Below are 9,086 nucleotides of genomic sequence, written 5' to 3' on the forward strand. Positions count from 1 at the left end.
GAAGAGCCACCTTCCTGTCCAGCTGCCCATGTTGTGGCCAGTAGGAAAGAAATACAGCCACCATGGTGTGCTTCCTTCCTTGATCTCTCCTGTATCTTGGGACTCTTGCTGACCTCAATTTTTACTAATCCCTTAATTATGCAAGTCAGCATGGATTCAATGTACTTTCAGCTCCTACCTCCTTTTGCTATTTTAAGCCCCAGGTGTTAAGATATGCACATTAATATAATGTTTATCTTAGAGGAAAGACCATCTAGTATTGATTGTATTGGAAGAAAACACTGGATTCTAAAGGTATTGCCAACACTGGTATTTCAAGCAAACACTTTCAGTTCTAGTGGTATTGAGTTTCTGGCTTAGATCTCAAAGTTCTTTGCTTTGGCCCTTTTAACATAAAATAACTAAATTTCAGGTTACAATGAGTTCAGAAATATGGTCTGAACAGTAATACTATATTAGTGGTAATATTACTAAAGAATAATATTTCAAAAATTTACTATTTTTCACATATGAAAATGCATCACAGCACTATTTATGTCATTTATTTATGTTTCATTTCTTTGTACCTCTTATCCTTTGAGACTTATACAAATGTTCTCAACAACTTAAAGCATATTGTGAAAATTTGCCAAATACAGTTGACCCTTGCCAAATACAATTGACTAAAGTTTGTATTAAAACTATTAGTAATGTGGGGGTTAGAGGGACCAAGCCTCTGAGCAGTTGAAAATATGTATAACCTTTGACTACCCCCAGACTTAATAGCCTACTGTTGACCAGAAGCCTTAATAATAATAAAAAAAATACTCAATTAACAGGCATTTTCTATGTTATATGTTTTATATACTGTATTCTTACCATAAAGTCAGCTAGAAAAGAGAAAGTGTTAAGCAAATCATAAAGAAGAGAAAATATATTTCCTGTTAATTATATGAAAGTAGATCATCATAAAGTCTTCATCCTCATCGTCTTCACTTTGAGTAGGCTGAGGATGAGAAGGAAGATTGGTCTTGCTGTCTCAGGGGTGGCAGAGGTAGAAGAAAATCTACATATAAGTAGACCCATGCAGCTCAAACCCCTGTTGTTCAAGGGTCAACTGTATATCAAAAGTATTTTGTTTAATTTGACGAACTCAAGAGATACCAAAAATGCTTTCTTGACAGCTTAAAAATGATGACATTTAACTATTAGGGAAAAGGGCAAGAATGCCCATTCTAAAAACTGGCATATAATAAGGAACTCTATATAATACTAAAATTTAAAAGTGTCAAATCACATTACTTTTTTACAGATGTTCTTGAACTCCAACCTGATAGTGATTCTAGTCCTCAACTATGAAAAGGAATTACAAAATAAGTAATTAGGGAGCCCATTCCAATATTGGGCTAATGTCCATGTTTAAAAAAACCCTCGGCCGGGCACGGTGGCTCACACCTGTAATCTCAGCATATTGGGATGCCAAGGTGGGTAGATCATGAGGTCAGGAGTTCAAGGCCAGCCTAACCAACATAGTGAAACGCTGTTTCTATTAAAAATACAAACATTAGCCAGATGTGGTGGCGTGTGCCTGTAATCTCAGCTACTCAGGAGGCTGAGGCAGGAAAATCACTTAAACCCAGGAGGCAGAGGTTGCAGTGAGCCAAGATCACACTACTGTACTCCAGCCTGGGCAACAGAGCAAGACTCCATCTCAAAAAAAACAAAACAAAGCAAAAAAGACCCTTAGTCCCACTTATCTTAGTTCATGACTGGTTTTTCCACTTCTGAAGATGGGAACAAAGACCTGATTTTCGCTTCTTGTCCCAATTTCCTCCTACAAGGAAACGCATAGAAGGCCTACTCTCTAGATTGAGTTCTAGAGGGCAGCATCTTAATTCAATTTAACTCAATTCAGTAAAAATTTGAGTACCTACCATGTGCTAGCAACTGTACAGAAACAAATAATAAGACATAGCCCCTGAGCTTAAAGAGATAATTTAGAAGAAAACAAAGATAACATCATTCAGCAAAGCGCTATTTAAATAAAAAAAATTTTTTTTTGCAAAAATCAGAGGTAGACCATGAGACAAAATGACTAACTTTTAATAGCATTTTTCTCACCCTTATGACAGAGATTTAAAATCCTTAGAGGATTTGTTTTTGTGGAAAGATCTAATTTTCCTTTGCTTGTTATTTAAACAGGAATATATGCATGCCTTAACTTACTACTTCTCCAATTATCAGCCTTTAAGCCTAATTATCACTGTCTTTGTTAAATGGTCCTGAATGTATCATTTCTATTCCTAACTTGAAAATAATCAATATCACACTTACAGAGTTAATCTTGTAACTAATCCTTAACATGTCCTTTTCTATCCCATTATGAAAAATTACACTAAAATAATCATTATTCACAGTGTTCTATGTGTAAATTTTAGTAAACATTCTCAGATGATGACAGACAAGAAAAATCTTCGTGTTTACTACTGAGTTTGCACTCTGTTTGTCAAAAAAAGATGGCAAATGTCATATGGGAAAAAAAGAAAAAAAATCAAAATGTACCTATAGCAATTTCTCAGCTTCATCATAAGCAACTAAACTATTAGTGAACAAAGAGTGTTCAGATGCATTTTACATGGTCTTACATTACCTAAGAACCTGAATTTTTTTCTTTTTGCTGTAATTTTCAGATTGTTCCACAGTTCACGTCTTTCCATATTATTTATGTAAAGGGATTTTTTTTCCTAACAGAGAGAAAATCTGATCTGAAACTGTAATTTGAGAAAAGCATAAAACAATCTTATATAGACCTTTTTTTATTAGATGATTTAACAAAGATTAAGCACAGATTTTGTACTATGTGATAGTACAAAGATAAATAAGATAGGATCCCCACCTCTCTAGAATTGTTAACAGGTGATTATTTCAGTGTCCTATGGTGATAGACAATGAGTTGTCCAAAATATTAAAAGAATATCAAGTAGGGACATAAGGAATGCCCAACTAATGAGTTTGTAACTGAGGAAGATGAAACCTAAACTAAAGGATGAGTAATGACAAACCAAGGTTAAAAAAAAAGTCCTTTTATTATGAAAATTTTTTAAAATTCAGAGCAGTATAAAGATGAAAATGACAGTCATTCATAATCCCACCAACCAGAGATGGTCACTGTAAACAGTTCAGCATGTTTCATTATAGACTCCTTTTAACAATTCTGGGCGTGGGGAATGATATTCTTTTATACTTACTATTTCCATCACATTTAAAGCAACGGAATTATGTTGCATTTATGAAATGGAAGTCCTTATCAGAAAATCATAATATCCAAATAACTTCTTAGATTTTATCCTTTATTACTATATGAATATGTCTATCCTACTTCTTTCAGGCTGCATCAGGAATGCAGGAAATTTTCCATCCCTCTAACTGGGAATGGGACGCAAGTTGTGTCTACTTTCAAATTCTGTAAATCCAACTGAATTACCTGTCATTTTCTCTTGTCTTCCCAATGCCAAACCAGGGCTCAGTTAGTGGAAAAAGGACACGGCCCTTTCTCAAAGTTACATATCGACAGATGAACTTGTTACTTACTTCAAATTCTTCCTCTCCTCCATTCTGGAGAATCTTTCGATATGGGCAGCCTGGCTCTTCATCTTTTCTCACAATGCTATTATTTAGAACCTGTGATCAACTAGATTTAGGCTTCTGAAACTTAAAGCCATATTGTCTGCTGCATTATCCATCCTGAAATATGAAACATCAAAGATAACATGAAGAAATACAAGGCACTTAAATAATGTACAGGGAAAACTTAATTAAGATAAAAAATTATCTTAATTCAATATGAATAAAATAGTAAAAAAACAAAGTAAATGAAATTTACTTTTATTTCTGTGAGAAAATTAACTTTCATATAAGTGTTTGAATTAAATGATACTTTTCAGAAACATCCTCTCATACATCAAGAAAGATGCATAAAAACGTATTTATTCATTTAATAGATATTTACTGAATACCTCCTATGGGCTCAATACTATGCAAGGCACTGGAAAGGCAAAGTCCCTGCCCCCAGGGATCTGACAGTCCGGAAGGCACACAAACAATCAGACATGTCCAAGGACAACATGACAGGTATATGACAGAAATAGAATGGACACCTGTTGCCGACTGGGGTGGAGGAAAGGGATATTAGAAAAGACTTCCCAATGAACGTCATATCCGAGATCAACTTTAAAACGTACAAAAGAATTTGCCAGAATAACCTTGAGGTACTTGAGAATAACCTCAGATGCTTCTGAAAATTTTTGATTCCTATGTCCCATATCCAAAGATCCTAACCTAGTAAACTGGGGTAAGGACAATGATTCTGTATTTTTCACAAGAGATTCTGATACAAATGCCTTTGTATCACCTATTCCAAAATTGATATGCACACTTTCCATTATTGTAACTACATCTTTTTTCTTAAAAGAAAAACATTTGGCTTAAATATTTACAATTATTTAGAAGACAATATGTAGCACTATATTAGGATTATTTGGACAATGTGCCATCCACTGTTTAAAAATGAAACTTATCATTTATTTATGTTTATCACATGTCAGGTATGTGCCAAATCTTTTATATAATTATTTAATTTACCCCTCATATCAACTCTGAGAAGCATGCATTTTACCTGCACTTATATATGAAGAAACTGAAGCTGAGTGAAGTTAAATAACTTGGTGAACTTCACACAGCTATAAGCAGCAGAAATCCCAACCCAGGCTGTCTGCCTCCAAAGCACTTGCTTTTTGCATCATGTTATAATTGATCTCTAACTTGTAAAGGTTGCCAGTAAAATGTTTGCTCCAATTCTAATTACGATAAAGAAGAATAAGAGCACCAGATCCAAACTCAGAGTTGGTACTATGGCCAGACAGTTTTAAAAGAATGAAGCTTGTCAAGCCAAAAATAAAGTATTTCTAGCACAATGTTGCATGCAAATGCTGCCTCGTATTTAGGCTTCTTCAGTTCATTCAGAAAAGACTGAGTAAGATGTATGGGATCCCATTTCTTGACAGAAAATAATTTGGGTGATAACTACTGTGTCAGAGTGAGAAATCTTACAGTGGTAATCTCCTGAGTCAGATGGTTTAAGTCTTTCTTTGGCCAAATAAGACATAACATCACTTTCTCCAAGCCTACCACTCTCTCTTCTTTAGAGATGACAATTCACAAATTTCCAATAAATTCTGATTCAGTGTCAAAGACAGTACTTGGAAGTGGAAAAAGATGATATTTATTTAACAGTTCATATGATAACTAATGTAATAAAGGTATAAAATGGATTATAGGGGAGGATAGAAGTATTCCAGAAAGGAAGAATAGCATGTTCAAGAACTATAAGAAGTTGTCTATGACTGAAACACTGGAAACATAAAAGGAAGTGGTAGGAAAGAAGGATGAACATGAGGGCAAGAAAAAGATTACAAAATTCCCTATTTGCTATACTCAGGAGATTGGGTTTATCCTACAGGTGATAGGGAAGCTCTTTAAAGATCTTAAACAGTTAGAAAGATCGCTTAAGCTATAACATGAAAACTGTTGGGATAAAATTGGTGGAAAGGAGGCTAGTTAGTAAACTAATAAAATAAGATAAGATCCGGAACTATGAAGCTGTATTGAGGATGGATAAAAGGAAATGGTTCCAAGAGATAAAGGAGGAAAAATAGATGTGAATTGCTGACTATTCAGATGCAGTGAATGAGGAGGATAAATATGTTTAGGATTCTGGCTTGATGGATAGTGGTGTCATTACACAATATATACAAATTTAAAAATAAATAAATAAACGAAGAAATTTGAGAGAACATCTGAAGAATTATATTTCGAAAATAATCACAGTAGTTAAGAACATAGGCTTTGCACTTGGAAATGTCACTTAATATCCATGTGACCTTGAGTAAATCACATGGATATTAAGTGACTCCTGAAGATTGTTTCTTTATCTATAAAACTAAGGCAATAAAAGAACCAATTCATGGCTCACGCCTATAATCCTAGCACTTTGGGAGGCCGAGGCGGGTGGATCACGAGGTCAAGAGATGGAGACAATCCTGGTCAACATGGTGAAACACCGTCTCTACTAAAAATACAAAAATTATCTGGGCATGGTGGTGCGTGCCTGTAATCCCAGCTACTCGGGAGGCTGAGGCAGGAGAATTGCCTGAACCCAGGAGGCGGAGGTTGCAGTGAGCGGAGATTGCGCCATTGCACTCCAGTCTGGGTAACAACAGCGAAACTCCATCTAAAAAAAAAAACCAACTCAGAATCGTTCTGAGGGTTAGGTCAGCTAATGCAAATAAAGCTTTTAGAATACTGCCTAACAAAATAGTAATCCCTCAACAAATTGTGGCTATTATCATTGTTCAATTGAGTTTGAGAAGGCTAGAGAATGTCCAAATGCAGACTGCCAGTAAAGAGTTGGAAATATGGATTTGGAACCAGGAGAAATTCTAAGTATGGATGGTGTTTCTTTAAGAGGTTATATAAAGTTAGAGGAACTCAATGAATGGATTTCTGAGGAAACACCAACATTTAAAAGAATTTCTGACTTTTCATTGATGCACCAATTATCCTAAATTTTTGTTTCAACAATTGTTGGGTCACAGTTTCTAAGTCTAAAAATATTTTTTCTAATAAATCAAACTGTCTAAACCCTTTATAAATATTCTTACAATCTATTCTTATGGTATAAATTTATGTTAATGTACTGTTGTCTATTTCAGTTTTCCTAAAAAATTGTCATATCCTTTGGAGCAAGACTCAATAGGGCTAGATATGTACTAACATATTTCTTCACTGACACAAACATCACCCACATATTATGAGGAGCTATTCATGATTTCCATGTTCATGTACAATTTTGACTCCTGTTGAAGAGCTATTGGGACCCACTGGAAGTGTTAGTTCCAGAAAAAACAATGACCAAAAGTGGGTTTGGAAGAAGTCCTTGTCCTTTGGTATTTGTCTGATGGCACTGCTTGCCACAATCTCAGTCAGAATTTTCCTACATGCTAATCTAATAGTATACTTCATAGCATTAAGGTCCTCATTCACTTAAACTGTCAAAAATGGCTTCTCTTGGTAATATTTCCTTTCCATTTTAAAGATATTAAGAGAAAACAACAGAGCTTTCTCAAGAAATTCAATGATACTGTTCAGCTTAAATGAGGTAATCACAAAGACAGGGATACTAGCCCTCAAAAAATATAATTTAAGATTCAGCAAAAGAGACATAGAATAATATAGAAAAAATGAGGGACAGATAACAAGTAAGTAGTTATCACACCCTAAGATGTCTACACTTGACTCTGGTGTCTATAGAAGCATTTGTAAGATCAAGAGCTCAGTCTGTTCTATGTCATTCCAAAACAATTCTCACATTAATAAAAAGAAAGATCTATAAATGAAATGTGTTATTTAATCTAAGTAAATTAAAATCACATAAAGCAAGAAGGAGTGCTTTTAACATTAATATTTTATTGTTTTAATATGTCATTTTTATTTTAAAATTGTGGTTGAATCTAAAAGCATGATATTCTCCCTCAGTAAACCAGGTCTATAGAAAACAAACCTATTCAGACCATTACCAACTCAATGAAAACTATCCTAATTACAATAAAATTTATTTCTCTTCAAAAAATTAATATTTAAATACTTCTTTTTTTGTGTGGGTCTACTTCTTTTTTTTTTTTTTTTAGAAAGGAAAGAAAAAAAGAAAGAGAAAGAAAGAAGGAAGGAAGGAAGGAAGGAAAGAGAGAGAGAAGAAACACAAAACTACATATTCAAGGACAGACAAGTTCTTGGGTGGCATTTTATTTTATTTTATTTTATTTTTTATTTTTTATTTTGAAAGAAAGAAAGAAAAAGAATAAAGAAGAGGAGGAATAAGGAAGAGAAAGAGAGAGAGAGAATGGGAGTATTGCTTTCTTGCCCAGGCTAGAATGCAGTTTAGTAATGGGTATTGAAAACCTCTTTTATACCAATAATTATACTTGATGTAAACAGGAAGGAATAAGGGAAGAAAATAACAAACGAGCAGCCAATCAATATTTCATTTAAACCTATGAAATGCTATGCGATTACTGAGGAGTGATTTACTTCCAATTATGTAGTCACTTATGGAATATGTGTGAGATGGTAATGTATGTTTTATGTATTTGAAATGGAGAGTTCTATAAATGTTTATTAAGTTTACTTGTTCTGGGTCTGAGTTCAAGTCCTGGATGTCCTTGTTAATTTTCTGTCTCGTTGATCTATAAAGTCGTTAGCTCTTCTTGTTACATTGATCCTTTTGCCATTATGTAATGTCCTTCTTTGCCTCTTTTGATCTTTGTTGCTTTAAAGTCTACTTTATCAGAGGCGAGAATTGCATCTCCTGCTTTTTATTTGTTTATTTTTACTCTCTGATTGGTTGATAAATCTTCCTCCTTCTCTTTGTTTTGAGTCTTTGTGTATCGTTGCATGTGATATGGGTCTGGATGCAGCATAGCAATGGGTTTTGGCTTTTTATCCAATTAGAATATATATAACTTTAATACTAGCATTTGATGCTAGCTGGCTGTTTTGCCCTTTAGTTAGTGTAAATTTTTCGTTGTGTTAATGTTCTTTTCTTTTTGATATATTTTTGGAAAGGCTGATATTGGTTGTTCCTTTATATGTATAGTGCTTCTTTCAGAAGCTCTTGTAAAGCAGGTCTGGTGGTGGTGAACTCTCTAAGTACTTGTTTGTTCGCAAAGGATTTAATTTTTCCTTCGATTATAAAACTTAGTTTGGCTGGATAGGAAATTCTGGGTTGAAAGTTCTTTTCTTTAAGGATGTTAAATATTGGTCCCCACTCTTTTCTGGCTTGTAGGGTTTCTGCTGAGAGATCTGCTGTAAGTCTGATAGGTTTCCCTTTGTGGGTAACCTGACCTTTCTCTCTGGCTGCCCTTAGTATTTTCTCCTTCATTTCAACCCTAATAAATCTAGCAATTATGTGCCTTGGGGTTGGTCTTCTTGAAGAATATCTTTGTGGTGTTCTCTGTATTACCTGGAGTTGAATATTATCCTGCCTTGCCAGG

This window comes from Aotus nancymaae, unplaced genomic scaffold, assembly GCF_030222135.1.
Source record: "Aotus nancymaae isolate 86718 unplaced genomic scaffold, 86718_ANA_hifiasm-v0.15.2.pri h1tg000029l, whole genome shotgun sequence".
Classification (NCBI taxonomy): Eukaryota; Metazoa; Chordata; class Mammalia; order Primates; family Aotidae; genus Aotus; species Aotus nancymaae.